The 18076-nt window shown below is 41.5% G+C and overlaps 1 protein-coding gene across 1 annotated transcript in view; it reads left to right on the top strand.

Moving 5' to 3' along the window:
- The first annotated feature begins 1382 nt into the window (after nucleotides 1-1382).
- The window catches only part of LOC311102376 (prepronociceptin-like), a 34928-nt gene continuing 18234 nt past the window's right edge, over nucleotides 1383-18076 (top strand). The window contains exon 1 of the mRNA XM_084143698.1: nucleotides 1383-1484. The gene's annotated coding sequence lies outside the window, so the exon portion shown is untranslated. The remainder of the gene's footprint in view (nucleotides 1485-18076) is intronic.

Genomic DNA, 18076 nt, shown 5'->3' with positions numbered 1-18076 from the left:
GGTGCCGCTTGCTTGGTGGTGCCCCTTGCTTAGTGGTGTTGCAGACTCTGGGGCCTTTCAGAACCGGTTTATATATACTGAGATCATGTGACAGATCATGTGACACTTAGATTGCACACAGTTGGACTTTATTTAACTAATTATGTGACTTCTGAAGGTAATTGGTTGCACCAGATCTTATTTAGGGGCTTCATAGCAAAGGGGGTGAATACATATGCACTTTTCCGTTATTTATCTTTTATAACTTTTTGAAACGTGATTTATTTCATTTAACTTCACCAATTTTGACTATTTTGTGTATGTCCATTACATGAAATCCAAATAAAAATCCATTTAAATTACAGGTTGTAATGCAACAAAATAGGAAAAATGTCAAGGGGGATGAATACTTTTGCAAGGCACTGTATTAGTTTAGTTACCAGGTGCCCGTTAGAGATTTGAGGAGGCCTGAATAACGGTGAGATAGAGAGAGAGAGAGAGAGAGAGAGCAAGAGAGAGAGAGAGAGAGAGAGAGAGAGAGAGAGAGAGAGAGAGAGATGCAGAGAGAGAGAGAGATGCAGCAAGAGAGAGATGGAAGAATGGAGGAAGAGATGGTTTTGGGTGATATTGGTGCTGAGTACATAGTTTGCCTGTATTTTTAGCCCTTCACAGTTTGTTCACAGGAAGTGTGTTGGTTAGCTGACGTAGGAGCCCGAAGGTTAGATATCCGCATTGACACAGTGATGCGTCTGTCCATCATAAATAATAAGCCCTCCCCTCTCTCTCTCTGTATCTTTCACCCTCTTTCAATTGCCCCCCTCTCTCCTTCCTCATCTACCCTCCCCCTCTCTCCATCTCTCCAACCCTTCCTTCCTTCCTTCCTTCCTTCCTTCCTTCCTTCCTTCCTTCCTTCCTTCCTTCCTTCCTTCCTTCCTTCCTTCCTTCCTTCCTTCCTTCCTTCCTTCCTTCCTTCCTTCCTTCCTTCCTTCCTTCCTTCCTTCCTTCCTTCCTTCCTTCCTTCCTTCCTTCCTTCCTTCCTTCCTTCCTTCCTTCCTTCCTTCCTTCCTTCCTTCCTTCCTTCCTTCCTTCCTTCCTTCCTTCCCTCTCTCTCTCTCTCTCTCTCTCTCTCTCTCTCTCTATCTCTCTCTCTCTCTCTCTCTCTCTCTCTCTCTCTCTCTCTCTCTCTCTCTCCCTCTCTCTAACTCTCCAACCCCTCCCTCTCTCACTAGCTCTCTCTCTCTCTCTAACTCTCCAACCCTTCCCCCACCTTTCTCTTTCCACCCTCTCCCCCCTCTCTCCAGCCCTCCTCCTCGCTGTGATGAAAGTGAAAGAGGGATGCAGGGGGCTGCACCAAAGGGAGGGGTGTGTCCCTCTATAAGAGGTCTGAGCAACAGCCTGTACGTGTAGATGAAATACACTGAGATAGAAGACAGGACACTAATTGAGCTACTGTACGGTAGACCTAAATCACCCAAAAGACCTACGCCCAAACGCCTCATACACAGGTAAGACTGACCTTAGACCTTCAGGCTTTGGCTTAAGGTTGGGGTGGAGGAGATCTCACCTGGCTTGGTTTGAGCTGGGACCCTTCCCTGACTGCCACTGAAGGAGTTTGGGTTCAGCTTTGAACCAGAGAAGTTGCCAACGGTTTAGTGCAGTTTGGCTTATCTTATGGTGGCTAGTTTTTTATAGTATGGCATGTGTTGGGTATTGGGTTATTAGGGTTCGTTAGTTTTGAGCAGCATATAATTTCTCTCTGGGTTTTCTTTGAAGTTTGGGGGACTTTTCCACACTGTCATTTAAATGCAAAGCATTTGCACCTGAAAACAAATGAGAAGAACTGAAAAAAGGGAAATGGAAAAACCACAACAATAATTTGGTTGAATTGGTCTGATAAATGTATCTGATGTGATACCAACACATAAGGAGAAAAGCAAAAAAGAGTATTGCTCGTACTGTAATTTCTTTCACTGAGAATGTGAAGTAACATGACAATATATTACAGTAACTTGTTAGTGTTAACTTCTTAGCGATTTAATTGGGTTGTACGGTGTATATACCTTGGGGAGTTTTGCAATCTGTATCAAGAGTAATTGCTGGTAAACACTCACTGCTTAAGCCAAGCACTCTTTTTCTTTTATTCACTCTTTCTTTCTGCACTCTTTCTCTTTCTGTGCTCTCCTCTTTCGGTGCTCTCTTTCTTCACCCCTTTTCTTTCTGTGCTGTCTTTTTCTTTCTCTCTCTCTCTTCTCGGTGCTCATTAAAGTCCTGACCCATGACAGGAGCATATATTTCCCATTACTCTCATTATCATCCTATTGATCCCCTGGTCCTCAAATCAATGCATCTCCACCGAGATGATGCAAGACTATTATTTTCCACAGTTAATACCCGAGGGAGAAGATGAAATGTTCAATCTTTATTATCTTTTGGGTGCCAAATACTGGCTGCCAATACATTTACTGTTGATGATCTAATGATTGCAGAGAATTAACCACATAGCTGCCCATAACGCCTGGAAAGCTCGGGGGCGGTTTCTGTTGCTTTCCAGGACTCAGTTTGTCTCTTCTGTCAATGGAACACCACCACCACTTAAATTAGTGGCTATCTACAATTCATTAATTTGTGCCTTTTAATTGGCTTTGATTAAACTTGATTATTTTAGAGGTTTATTCCAAACCTGATTTAGCAGTTGTTTGTTTGAATATCAGTCAATATCAATTTGGGTTTATTTAAAGGAGTCAATTAGGATTCCTGGCTCTTAACTAGCTTTTAACTGATTATTGGCTTAAACTGTACATGACTAGCTGCCCCTTGGGTGATAAAGGCTAGTTGGTGGGCGAAGAGCGGTGAAGGCACAGAGGCGACCCAGGAGGTCAGATTTAAAGCTGCACATCGACCAGAGCTGCTATCGGTCAAATTTCATTATAGGCTGAGATTTCAGAGCACAGCGGGACTACTTAATCAGATGAGCTTTTTCTTTTTCTCAAAAGATACTCTATATATACGCTGTGTTTCAAATAGAATTTGAACATAATACAAATAGGCTTTTTTAGGATGACACCTTTTCATTGTAATTCCTCAAATTAATAAAATAATGTATTATTTCCTTTTAGCATATTCCTGAAGACTTGAGTTAGCTCCCAAAGCATGTGCTTAGCCTTTAGCTCAGTGGGCATGTACAGCTTTATGGCGCACAGACGACCCTGGTTAAAAACCTAGTCGGTCACATATGAGCTCCGTTACCAATATTATCGTCTCAGGGACCAGGTTTTTCTGCCGTTACCCTGCGTCTTCACCACACTGATTAGACTCAGAGTGTGTGTGTGTGTGCGCGCTTGTGTGTGCGCTTGTGTGTACTTGCTTGTTTGCGCCCGCGCGCGTGTGTGCATGCCTGCACGACTGCATGCATATTTGCCTGCGTGTGTGTGTGTAAGAGCGAGCGAGAAGAGTGTGTAAATGTCATTTTAAAGGGATTCCAAGACAATTAGACGCGGTCTTCTCAGTCCTGGGGGCAGAATAATTCAAAGCGTTCCCCATCCGGCACGACACAGATTTGGGGAAACTGTGAAATTAGCACTTGATTAGCTCACTTGTTGTTCTTCTGTGCAGCTGTTCGAATGGGCCTCAGCATCAGATAGAGAAACAAGATACATTCTACTCTTGAGTCATGTTAATTACATGGTTTATGTTACGTTGTAATAGTTGAACAGTTGTTGGAAACCCTCAACTAAAGTTGTGGATCAGTTGTGTACTACTACCGGCAGTACTAGGCAGCCACTCAGCCTGAGGAAGAAAGAGAGTCAAGATTAAGGGCATCCATATTAGGAAGTCGTCAAACTGCATTCCTAATATGGATGCCATCAGTGATGTAGTGGTAAGAAAGATAGGTGGTTAAACCCGGATCGCCGGTCGAGGTGAAAAATCTCTAAGATGATCAACAGACGATTTTCAAATTCTGTCAAATGTGTCTGGTTTATGTTTGATTTTGTAATATATAGAGTCTAATGGGATGTAGCTACAGTAGATAGTTCAGTCCTCCAGTTTGTTATTGAGGGTGGATATGAGGCTTTCCAATTGATGGTTATACTTTCTTTTTTTTGCAATTAGACCTAGATTACAAAACGTTCTCTAATATTGATCACCAGTATTTACATTTCCAACAAACATAATCATGAAAATGGATGGATATACATTACTAGACACAATGAAATGATAGCACGTACATTATCCCAAAATGTTGTCATTTTGTCACAGGACCACAGCATTTGTAATAGGGGTCCTTTGTGCTTCTTGCAATCTCCAATGGAGATGTGACATTTCTGGGTGCATTACATGCATTTTGGCAGGAGTGTAGTAAGTGGTATGAATTATCTTAAATTGCAGTAGTTTATGTCTTAGGTTGTAGGAGCAGGTATGAACATTTTCACATACAGTGGCTTGCGAAAGTATTCACCCCCCTTGGCATTTTTTCTATTTTGTTTCCTTACAACCTGGAATTAAAATGTGTTTGTATCATTTGATTTACACAACATGCCTACCACTTTGAAGATGAAAAATATTTTTTCTTGTGAAACAAACAAGAAATAAGACCAAAAAAAAGAAAACTTGAGCGTGCATAACTATTAACCCCCCCCCCCCCCCAAAGTCAATACTTTGTAGAGCAACCTTTTGCGGCAATTACAGCTGCAAGTCTATTGGGGTATGTCTCTATAAGCTTGGCACATCTAGCCACTGGGATTTTTGCCCATTCTTCAAGGCAAAACTGCTCCAGCTCCTTCAAGATGAATGGGTTCCGCTGGTGTACAGCAATCTTTAAGTTATACCACAGATTCTCAATTGGATTGAGGTCTGGGCTTTGACTAGGCCACTTATTTACATTTACATTTTAGTCATTTAGCAGACGCTCTTATCCAGAGCGACTTACAGTTAGTGAGTGCATACATAAATGTATGTATGCACCCCCCGTGGGAATCGAACCCACAACCCTGGCGTTGCAAACGCCATGCTCCACCAACTGAGCTACATCCCTGCCGGCCATTCCCTCCCCTACCCTGGGCAAGGCTGGGCCAATTGTGCACCACCCCACTAGGCCATTCCAAGACATTTAAATGTTTCCCCTTAAACCACTCGAGTCTTGCTTTAGCAGTATGCTTAGGGTCATTGCCGTGCTGGAAGGTGAACCTCCGTCCCAGTCTCAAATCTCTGGCAGACTGAAACAGGTTTCCCTCAAGAATTTCCCTGTATTTAACGCCATCCATCATTCCTTCAATTCTGACCAGTTTCCAAGTCCCTGCCGATGAAAAATATCCCCACAGAATGATGCTGCCACCACCATTCTTCACTGTGGGGATGTGTTCTCGGGGTGATGAGAGGTGTTGGGTTTGCGCCAGACATAGCGTTTCCTTGATGGCCAGAAAGCTCAATTTTAGTCTCATTTGACCAGATCACTTTCTTCCATATGTTTGGGGAGTCTCCCACATGCTTTTTGGCGAACACCAAACGTGTTTGCTTATTTTTTTCTTTAAGCAATGGCTATTTCTGGCCACTCTTCCGTAAAGCCCACCTCTGTGGAGTGTAAGGCTTAAAGTGGTCCTATGGACAGATACTCCAATCTCCGCTGTGGAGCTTTGCAGCTCCTTCAGGGTTATCTTTGGTCTCTTTGTTGCCTCTCTGATTAATGCCCTCCTTGCCTGGTCCGTGAGTTTTGGTGGGCGGCCCTTTCTTGGCAGGTTTGTTGTGGTGCCATATTCTTTCCATTTTTTTACAATGGATTTAAATGTGCTCCGTGGGATGTTCAAAGTTTCTGGTATTTTTTTATAACCCAACCCTGATCTGTACTTCTCCACAAATTTCTCCCTGACCTGTTTGGAGAGCTCCTTGGTCTTCATGGTGCCGCTTGCTTGGTGTTGCCCCTTGCTTAGTGGTGTATATATACTGAGATCATGTGACAGATCATGTGACACTTAGATTGCACACAGGTGGACTTTATTTAAGGTAATTTAAGGTAATTGGTTGCACCAGATCTTATTTAGGGGCTTCACAGCAAAGGGGGTGAATACATTTGCACGCACCACTTTTCCGTTATTAATTTTTTCGAATTTTTTGAAACAAGTTCTTTTTTTCATTTCACTTCACCAATTTGGACTATTTTGTGTATTTTTATTACATGAAATCCAAATAAAAATCCATTTAAATTATAGGTTGTAATGCAACAAAATAGGAAAAACGCCAAGGGGGATGAATACTATTGACATGAACTGTATACACCACCAGTCAAAGGTTTGGACACACCCACTTTTTCTGAATTTTTTACATTTTTTTACATTGTAGAATAATAGTGAAGACATCAAAACGATGAAATAACACATATGGAATCATGTAGTAACCAAAAAAGTGTTAAACAAATCAAAATATATTTTATATTTGAGATTCTTCAAAGTAGCCACCCTTTGCCTTGATGACATCTTTGCACACTCTTGGCATTCTCTCAACCAGCTTCATGAGGTAGTCACCTGGAATGCATTTCAATTAACAGGTGTGCCTTCTTAAAAGTTAATTTGTGGAATTTATTTCCTTCTTAATGCGTTTGAGCCAATCGGTTGTGTTGTGACAAGGTAGGGGTGGTATACAGAAGATAGCCCTATTTGGTAAAAGACCAAGTCCATATTATGGCAAGAACAGCTCAAATAATCAAAGAAAAACGACAGTCCATCATTACTTTAAGACATGAAGGTCAGTCAATACGGAACATTTCAAGAACTTTGAAAGTTTCTTCAAGTGCAGTCAGAAAACCCGTCAAGCGCTTTGATGAAACTGGCAATCATGAGGATCGCCACAGGAATGGAAGACCCAGAGTTACCTCTGCTGCAGAGGATAAATTCATTAGAGTTACCAGCCTCAGATATTTCAGCCCAAACAAATGCTTCACAGAGTTCAAGTAACAGACACATCTCAACATCAACTGTTCAGAGGGGACTGATGTTAATCAGGCCTTCATGGTCAAATTGCTGCAAAGAAACCACTACTAAAGGACACCAATAAGAAGAAGAGACCTGCTTGGACCAAGAAACACGAGCAATGGACATTAGACCTGTGGAAATGTGTCCTTTGGTCTGGAGTCATATTAGAGATTTTTGGTTCCAACCGCTGTGTCTTTGTGAGACGTGGTGTGGGTGAGCGGATGATCTCCGCGTGTGTAGTTCCCACCGTAAAGCATGGAGGAGGAGGTGTTATGGTGTGGGGGTGCTTTGCTGGTGACACTGTCTGTGATTTATTTAGAATTCAAGGCAGACTTAACCAGCATGGCTACCACAGCATTCTGCAGTGATACGCCATCCCATCTGGTTTGGGCTTAGTGGGACTATAATTTGTTTTTCAACAAGACAATGACCCATCACACCTCCAGGCTGTGTAAGGGCTATTTTACGAAGAAGGAGAGTGATGGAGTGCTGCATCAGATGACCTGGCCTCCACAATCCCCCGACCTCAACCCAATTGAGATGGTTTGGGATGAGTCGGACAGCAGAGTGAAGGAAAAGCAGCCAACAAGTGCTCAGCATATGTGGGAACTCCTTCAAGACTGTTGGAAAAGCATTCCAGGTGAAGCTGGTTGAGAGAATGCCAAGAGTGCAAAGCTGTCATCAAGGCAAAGGGTGGCTATTTGAAGAATCTCAAATATAAAATATATTTTGTTTTGTTTAACACTTTTTTGGTTACTGCATGATTCCATATGTGATATTTTATAGTTTTGATGTCTTCACTATTATTCTCCAATGTAAACAATTGTAAAAATAAAGAAAAACCCTTGAATGAGTAGGTGTGTCCAAACCTTTGACTGGTACTGTATATGACCAATGTTTTTTCCACTCAAGATCTGTCTCAATTTTTTTTCTTATAGGTTCTGAACCATCAGGTAGAGTTTCAATCAACCCTTGATATAACTTGGCAATCAACATCTTTGGCATAGCAGCTTTTTTCAGTATTTTCTTCTATGTAGGATCCCTTACGTTAATCCAGATTCTTTTGAAGTGATTGAATAAGATTTCTGAGTTGTAAGAACTTAAAGAAATCTACCTTGGATAATCCAAATCTTTCTTGTAATTGATTGAATGACGATAGAGATCCATCAAAGTACACATGTAAAAAATTCATGATGCCACTTTGGAACCAGGACTTAAAGGTGTTACCATTAAACTCTAGAGGTAAGGTGGGGTTATTCCAAATAGGGGTCCTGGTGATATTGGTTATATCCACCTCATGAATTTGTGTACATTTTCCCAGATACAAATGGAATTGAGAATCATTTGGATTTTCTTTTTTTCTTCAATTCCTTGGACCAGAAGTAGTGAATATACAGTATTTTAGATCATACAGTATTATATTATATTTGTGGCTTCAATACTTTTTGTGGCTCAATGCATTTTTCCACAAAAGGTGTGTAAAAGCTCACGCAAAATTAAAAAGGTGCGTAAACGCCGTTTACATGCGTTTACCCTCCACTACACCACTGGATGCCATACTAGACACGTTTTACACATGTTTGATCAACTGAGGAAGAAATAAGAACATTTTCGTTTTCAATTGCAAATGCTTCGTTACGTTGTGCCCTATGGAACATTGTCCAAATTCTCCCTGGAAAAATTTATCATGACAAACAGTTATTGGGAAAAAAAGCATTGTTCCTCTTTCTTTCTAAATGGCTCATCTTTGTTGGATAAAATGGGAGCTGAACAGAATGACACGTAATGACGTGTTTGGAGGAAAAATAGAGGTTGCTGTGGACTCTGTGTCTCTCCATTCTCCTCATTATTGACAGCTCATGGGGTGTTCTTTGATTAGGGGTCGGAGGTCGTGTGTGTGGAGGGGAACACCTGGTGAAGACTGGTCTAAGCTCACAGGATTAGAGTGTGTGTTAATCCAATCATAATGCCACAACTCAGTTGGGCCCCTCTCTCTCTTTGTGTGTTCCCAGGATCTTATGAGATCTCTCTGTCCCGTTTTATTATCCCTTTCTACAGTCAGGGATGGTGTGTTTGCAAATGTGTGTGTGTGGGTGCGTGCGTAGGTGTGGACATGCATATGCTCATTTGTGTGCATGTGTTTGTGTATATGTGCGCATGTGTGTAACACACCTCTGAACCGCCTCACCTCTACTCCTAACCTCCAGTGAAGTGAATTCATCTCAATAAAGAGAGAGGTTGATTTAGGTCCATGTGTATCATAAGCATGAACATCTCTTAATGCCTTCTCCATTAGATCAGCCTCTGCCACATCATGGTTGTCATAGCACATCAACTCTGCTGCTGCCTCTCACTGCATCACATGTCTGAAGTGTGTCATGCTGTTATTGATACATACACTCACTGGCCAGTTTATTAGGTACGCCCATCTAGTACCGGGTCTAGTACCGTTGCCTCCAGAACAGCCTGAATTCTTCGGGGCATTCTACAATGTGTCGGAAACTTTCCACAAGGATGTTGGTCCATACTGATGCGATGGCATCAAGCAGTTGCTGCAGATTGGACGGCGGTACATTCAGGACTGCCGCTGACTGGATATTTTTTGTTTGTCGCACCATTCTCGGTAAACCCTAGACACTGTCGTGCGTGAAAAGCCCAGGATGGCGGACATTTCTAAGATACTGAATCCGGTGCGCCTGGCATCGACGATCATACCACGCTCAAAGTCGCTTAGGTCAGTGGTTCTCAAGCATGTCCTCGGGGACCCGCAGTCGTTCCATGTATTTGATCAATTCCAGAGCTAGCACTCCTTATTCAACTTGTCAACTAATCATCAAGGTTTGAGAACCACTGGCTTAGGTCACTCGTTTTTTCCCATTCTAGCGTTCAATCAAACAGTAACTGAATGCCTCAATGCCTGTCTGCCTGCTTTATATAGCAAGCCACTGCCACGTAACTTACTGTCTGAAGGAGCAATCAATTTTCGTGAAATTGGGTGGTGTACCTAATAAACGGTCCGGTGAGTGTATATAGACAGTGTATTATTCTATTATGCTTGATTAGTTAATGTTCACATTAGGTTCACAATGTTCTCTCCTTGGCATGGTCATTTTGAGTCAGTGTAACTCAAATATAGTGTGACCCAAATATAAAGGAGATATTTGTCGGTCCGTTCAGATTGACTTTTAGTGGTGGATGACATTTCCCACCCAGGGGATCCCTGGTGGTGTCAATGATGGTGAATGATGGTGTCATTGATGGTGCCAATGATGGTCAATGATGGTGTCAATGACGGTCAATGATGGTGTCAATGATGGTGAATGATGGATGGTTCGGCAACAGTGTGAACTGTGTGTGAGTGAATAGTGTGGTGAGGATTGATAGATTAATGTTTCCCAAACCTCCCCTCGAGTATACCCCTAGCCCTGCCATTTCATTTATTGTATCTATTTATGTGTTTGCAGACAAAAGTCTGGCTCCTTTTGGTCTAATGGTCAAGATATTGGTTTCGTCCGTGCAGACCAGGGTTCAGATCCTGCTCTTGACATAGCATACTAAATTCAAGTGATTGCATATTAGTTGAACAGTTGAATCAGTACTGGAGTGGATTAGAAATTGATTTGGTTTTCATATAGTGAAGAAGCTCAAAGTTCAAAATGTCAACGTTTATTGGCCTGTTTTAATGAATAAATGGAAATTGTTTGCCACAAGCTTCCACCACTGTGTGCTGTGCCTGTGTGGGCCTGTGGCTTGGTAACAAAGTTATAATCACATGTCACATTTGATCTATCAACAATAATACACACTATCCCAGCAACAGGGGACATCCTGAGGACATCCAGCGACGGTCCCATTATGTCCCTTAAGGGTTTCGGCATGATGTTATCTCTCTGATGTTCTGAAAACGTTCTAAGAACGTTGCGTGATGGTCCCAAGGGAGCGTTCTCTGGGGGACCTTTTTCTAGTTCCCTGTAAGTTCCCAGGACATCACTAGGACCACGTCAGGACCTTTTTAGGAGGTTCTCAGAAGGTTCATTTTACTAGTCTTTTGCGTGATGGTCACAAGGGAACGTTCTCTGGGGAACCTTTTTCTAGTTCTTGGGACGTTGTGTCATGGTCCCCTGGAGGTTTTGTCTAGTTCCCGGTTTGTCCCGGGGATGTCCCTGAGGATGTTTTTAGGGCATTCTTTGGACGTTGTGTCATGGTCCCCTGGAGGTTATGTCTAGTTCCTGGTTTGTCCTGGGGACGTCACCTGATGGTCTCAAATAAACGTCCTCTCCCCCAATTTTTTTTAAATAAAACGTTCTACCTAGGGCACATGGTCCATCAAGGCACTGATTGGTGAACTACAGATCCATTCACAGCTCTTTGTCTTTTGGCAATGCTAGGGACACCCACACACACACACAAACAGTGCTTTCTACTTACATATTTGACACAATTTGACATACATTATTCATATAGTAATTATTATTTAACATGTCCTCACCTGAGATTTGAACTCACAACCTCTTGGTTTACGGCATTCCAATTTTCCTGCTACGCCACCATGTCTGTATCAATGACTGATTTCACCTGTAGGCCTATTCCTACACTTTGCACTTCAAAGTAAATCTCAGCTCTGTTAAAAATACACTGAAGAAAAACTATTATATTTATCATAGTGATTCATGAGTAACATAAAAAAATATTTATATGCCACACCAACATTAGACAACTATACTAAAAACCCAAACTCAAATAGCTGAAATAAGTAAATGAAATCAGTGATGAGAGAATAGTCAGATTAACTGGTAACTAAAATATCAGTGCAGATGGCACTCTTTTGTTAAGTACAGAGTGTCACGCCCTGGCTCTGGGGACGCTTGTAGTTTGAGCCAGGGTGTGAGTTTTCTTTGTTTGTTCTAGTTTTGTATTTCTATGTTGGCCAGGGTGGCTCCCAATCGGAGACGGCTGTAGCTCGTTGTCTCTGATTGGGAGCCATACTTACATTTACATTACATTTTAGTCATTTAGCAGACGCTCTTATCCAGAGCGACTTACAGTTAGTCACATTATTATTATATATATATTTTTTTTTTTCATACCCCCTGTGGGAATCGAACCCACAACCCTGGCGTTGCAAACGCCATGCTCTATCAACTGAGCTACATCCCTGCCGGCCATTCCCTCCCCTACCGTGGACGAGGGTAGCCGTTTGGCATTGTTTTATGTGGGATCTTGTTCCAGTGTAGGTTTGTGTTTGAACCGAGGACGTCACGTATCGATTTGTTGTTTTGTTCGGGTGATTATTCTAATAAATAAAAGTATGTTCGCCTTCCACGCTGCGCCTTGGTCCTCTGTATCCGACGATCGTGACACAGAGATGTATTATAGGCAATGAATGCGTAGGGGATTTCTGAACAGCGTACCACTTACCTTAAAACCCTGATACCATTTCATTACTTATAATGGTTTGGGACACCTGGGACAATGAGGAGAGCTTCAGGGGACCATGACACAAAACAATTATTTAAAAGTTACTTGATAACATTTTGGATTTGGCCTTTACTACTATAGCCCAAATAAACGTATTGATTCACTTCATAAATGGCAAAAAAGACAGTCAAAAAATAAATCATAAGAAATACGATTTAGAAGTATCTGTCCTATATGTAGGAGATATAAGAAAGCTCAGGAAATGTTAATGGTTTTTTTAACACATATTTAACCCCTTATTTTTGGCACAGAACTACCTCCATACTTCCATTCATTTGTATGTGTTACCTTTAGACGAGTCGTAGAGCAAAATGGAGAACACCATCGTGTTCGTGAGAGTCTCCCCTTTCTATACGGTGGTCATATTAGTTTGTAGGCCCATGCAAAACAACAGATATCTCTAGCTTAAACTGACGGATTTAGATGGGGATTTTTCTTATTATGTTACTTAGATTGACGCCCCGGTTCATCAATAGACTAAGGGGTTTAATTACTTGAATGGTGAAAGCATTGGTGGGGATCTCTAAGTCAGTGGCAGTCAGTGACGTTTAAGATGAGGGAGGATTATTATTATTGTTTATGACCATGGCCTTACTTCTATTACAACATATTGGATGACTGTCATTCATATTCCATTCACCCAGTTCAATGTAACAGTAATAGGTTTAGGCTACTATATGATACTCAAATTTTCCTATACCCTTCATGAGGTTGCTACAACCTAGCCTATGAATGAAAGTTTACAACGTAGATGCACACAGGCCGAGAGAAAATGTTGAGGTGACAGACGCCTTGCACACTCTTGCCTGCATCTAGCTGATACAGGGTGTAATCATTAGTTCAACAGTTGCAAACGAGAGTTTATAATGGACAAATTCAGGTATGTTTATCCCTGTTTCATTCCGTTAAAAAAACGTCTGCAAAATGAATACACCCCTGATCACGCGTAAACACAGTTAACTTTCATAGCAGCCACGTTGTATTCCTTCTCGCATCTATTCGCTCTCCTCTCACCTTTTCCCTTCGCTTGTGGACTTCAATGCACAACACATCAGCTGTATTTGACCAGGCGAAAAAACCTTTCCAAGCCAAACCATACAGTGTATCATTACCGCTACATGGCCTACATCGTTGTCACCATATTAGCTAAAGTAACGTCATAGTCAACATAGCTAATAGACTAACGTGTTAGTAAACCTGCTACAATCATGCAGTAATGTTAGTGTTCAGTCAGTAAGCAGTTTAGCACTTACACTGGTGGGCCCCGGTGGCAATAAATTAGTAAAACCAAAAGCTTACCTTGACTTGGAAGAGTTCCAGTGTTGTGTTGGATAGTCATTGCCAGTTAGCTAATGTAGCATCCCTCTGTTTGAGCAGGGTGTTTGAGTAGGCTAAACTAGCTAGCTGCATTTGCTAGCTAAGTAAGTGAAACTGAAAGTGAAAAAATTGACAATCTCTCTCTCTCTCTTGCTTCTCCTTAATTTTGGAAGAAATTAATTTGTTCAAAACTGTTCAACTGTTTTCTTTCTCGCTCTTTGAGTTAACTACTCACCACATTTTATGCACTGCAGTGCTAGCTAGCTGTAGCTTATGATTTCAGTACTATATTCATTCTCTGATCCTTTGATTGAGTGGACAACATGTCATTCTATGCTGCCAAAGCTCTGATAGGTTGGAGGACGTCCTCCGGAAGTTGTCATAATTACTGTGTAAGTCTATGGAAGGGGGTGAGAACCAGGGTGCCTCCTAGGTTATGTACTGAAGTCAATGTACCCAGAGGAGGACGGAAGCTAGCTGTCCACCGGCTACACCATGGTGCTACGCTACAGAGTGCTGTTGAGACTACTGTAGACCTTCATTGCAAAATAGTGTGTTTTAATCAGTTATTTGGTGACACGTGATTATATTTAGTATAGTTTTATCTAAAAATGATAACTTTTTAAATGTTTTTTTTCTTCTTTTTTTTCACTGAGGAGGATGGTCCTCCCCTTCCTCCTCCGAGGAGCATCCAATGCTCTAAGTTAATATCAACCTATCTCTATATTGATCCGTGGTGCTGTGGGACCAATATTGACGTGGTTTTACGGAGTGGAAGAAATGTAATGGACAGATGGTATACTCTTTATTTTTACATTAAAATTTTTAGTCATTTAGCAGACGCTCTATCCAGAGTGACTTACAGTTAGTAATGTATTTTTATTTTTATTTTTCTATAGAAGAGGAGTAAGATAGTGATACATTTTACTGATAGAGTTAGTGATGTATAGCATTGATACAGAGGCTGATGTTTGGCATGGTATATCGATGTTTGTCACTGATCCGCCCTCGTTCGTCGATAAAGTTGTGTGTTGAAGAACATTGTCGTGACTGGCATTCTCGGTTGAGGTTGTGGTTGTTGATTTCCCTCAGTATCATTCTATCCTAATATCTTGTCAATATTTTATCCATTGAAGTCATGAGCTTGAAATGTTCTAGACACGGACCACACTGGATGTCAAGTTGACGCACCTTGTTTACAATCTACTATTATTTAAAATCATAATCATCAACATCATTAGAAACTACAGTATAACTGATCTGTTTACTCCATCAAACAGTTGGACCGTGATTCAGTCAGATCGCGCTTTGTCTGCTATGCGGCATGTAAAGGCAATGTTTCCACGTTCGCGGAGATATGTCGGCTCAATCAGAAATTACTATAAATTACTATAAATGGTGCATAGCAGACAATACGCGACCTGATTGAATCCCAGCCTTGGTCAATCCCCAGTACATTGGTCCTATTCCTTTGACTGTGGGAACAGACAGACAGAGTCAAGAGAGACACAGACCCTGTGGAGGATATTTAGGTTATTATTAGCAGGTCTAGCAGTCAGATTCACCAGAGGACTCTGATAACCCAATTACTGTGTTTAATTAAGCGATTTACTCAGCAATAAGCTGGTTAATTAAACGATTATAGCTGGGCTATCTGGAGAGGGTGATCTGCTGATGAGCTGCAGGTGTGAAGGAGGGAATGAGAGCATGAGGAAAAACTCTGCAGACACTGGAAAATAATACTTCATACAGTATTGTGCCTGGTAAGATCATGTGTGTGTGTGTTCTGCTCCTGCAGTGTATTCCTTTTCTAATTGAGTGATGATATAAACAGCCAGCTGTAGCTATTTAACCTCTGATCACTTACATTACCTCTCTTTGACTCACACACAGGGCCGGTTCCAGGCATAAGCGACATAAGCAGTCACTTAGGGCCCCAACCCAAAAAATTCAAAATGGTAATGAAATTTGCTTGTGCAGCAGCAGTTTTTCTCTTGTTTTTTCTCATTATGTCAGTCAATGACAGTCCTTCAATTATCCTAGTCAGCTATCTAAACTTGTAGTAATCATGGCCGAATACCGATCGGGCACGCAGGGCACGTGCCCAGGGGCCCTGACCTCTAGGGAGCCTGCATTGATTTAGTTAGTAATTCTCACTAAGATGCAGTGCCTTCAGACTTATTCCACATTATGTTTTGTTACAGCTTTAATTCCAAATTGATTAAATATTTGTTTTCTCATCCATCTACACACAATACCCCATAATGACAAAGTGAAAACATGTTTTTAGAATTTTTAGCAAATTTATTGAAAATGAAATACAGATATCTCATTAAACATAAGTATTCACACCCCTGAGTCAATACTTTGTAGAAGCACCTTTGACAACGATTACAGCTGTTTCTTTCTGGGTAAGTCTTTAAGAGCTTTCCACAACTGGATTGTGCAACATTTGTCCATTATTCTTTTCGAAATTCTTCAAGCTCTGTCAAATTGGTTGTTGATCATTGCTAGACAACCATTTTCAGGTCTTGCCATAGATTTTCAAGTAGATTTTAGTCAAAACTGTAACTCGGCCACTCCAGTGTAGATTTGGCCTTGTGTTTTAGGTTATTGTCCTGCTGAAAGGTGCATTTATCTCCCAGTGTCTGGTGGAAAGCAGACTTAAACAGGTTTTCCTCTAGGATTTTACCTGTGCTTAGCTCTATTCTGTTTCTTTTTTATCCTGAAAAACTATTACAAGCATACCCATAACATGATGCAGCCACCACTATGCTTGAAAATATGGAGAGTGGTACTCAGTAATGTGTTGTATTGGATTTGCCCCAAACATAACACTTTGTATTCAGGACAAAAAGTTAATTGCTTCACCAATTATTTTGCAGTATTACTTTAGTGCCTTGTTGCAAAGGATTCTTTATTTTCACGCTGTCAATTAGGTTTTATATTGTGTAGTATCTACAATGTTAATGTGTAGAATGGCAGGAAATGAGCTTTAAAACTGCAAACATTTCTCTCCACCCCATGGCAAATGGGTAGAATTGCAGGAAATTAGCTGTAAAAATAAATAAAACAAATGAAGTAGTTCTGCCCCATGGCAAAATTAGTAGAATTGCATTAAATGTGTTATAAAAAAGCAACGTTTTCTCTCCGTCCCATGCCAAAATGTGTAAATGGCAGGAGGGGGGCCACTAAAATGTTTTGCCGCAAGGTGGGGAACCCCCCGATTAGATCTCACTTAGGGTCCCCAAAAGGCTAGGGCCGGCCCTTCTCACACATCACTCATGTGGTGAAAATGATGGGGTGAAAAAGAAGTGTGTGGATTGTGGTTCCTTTTCCTTTCTCTCTGTGGAACACTGGAGCTGACTGGAGTTTAAACTGTACAGTATATGAGGCTCATATGGTGTCGGACTTTGGATGTCTAAGTCAGAAGACATCCAAATGTCCCTATCTCAAAGGTGTTGAATGATATATGCTAACATTCGCAAACAGTGAATCCCTGTTACGGGAGGGGGTCGCAGTTCCGGAGCGACCCACTAGGTGTCATACTCTGACAACCTTAGGCACCTCCTAACTCACAGTCGGGACTAATCATCGGTTCACCTGTGTATTTATGCCCTCACTTCCCTGTGTTCCCTTGCTCAGTTTTCTTGCTAGTTTCTCTATGTCCAGCAGTACTACTCAGTGTCTGATCGGAGATCTATGTACAGGTACTTGAGAAGTGTTCTCCCTGTTTCGTTATTTGTTTCAGTCTTAGGTAGTATTTCGTATTTTGGCTGTCAGCCGGTTTTTGGAGACTTATTTGCTCCGGCTTCCTTTTATCGTGATAAGTCCGTTATTTTGTATTTTGGCTTCGGGACCACCAGTAAAGATCCTTGTTTCACAATCTCTGCCTACTGCCTACTGTATATCCTGCACCGCACCTGGGTCACACCTCACCCCAACCCTTATAAATCCCTCCTTCACTCTCTCTCTGGCTCTAATATCCAACATTTAATTCCATTTCAGTCCAGCTATGTGATTATGCTGTTTGTTCTGGTCTTGAATGTTCACCATGTTAGACACACTTTTCCACGGAAGAATGTTCTGGACAAGGTATTTGAATTAGAATCCGTTCTGATTCTATGGTTCCGAATTAGTTAGTGTTCCGGTGACATCCTTGGTCCACTATCTCTCTGTATCTCTCCATTGTTCTCTCAACACATTCCTCATTACTGCAGTGTCCTCATCAAGGCCAGGAAATGTAAAATAAATTACTAATCTCAAGGAAAATGTTAAATCCGGATTATTCACGCATGGCCGATTCTCCTACAGCAATTTGTCTGTCTATGCCTCTCCCT

This window comes from Coregonus lavaretus (assembly GCF_964263955.1).
Source record: "Coregonus lavaretus genome assembly, chromosome: 27".
In the NCBI taxonomy this organism is placed as follows: domain Eukaryota; kingdom Metazoa; phylum Chordata; class Actinopteri; order Salmoniformes; family Salmonidae; genus Coregonus; species Coregonus lavaretus.
The sequence above is the reverse complement of the archived record's forward strand: the minus strand, read 5'-3'. Positions and strand labels throughout refer to the sequence as shown.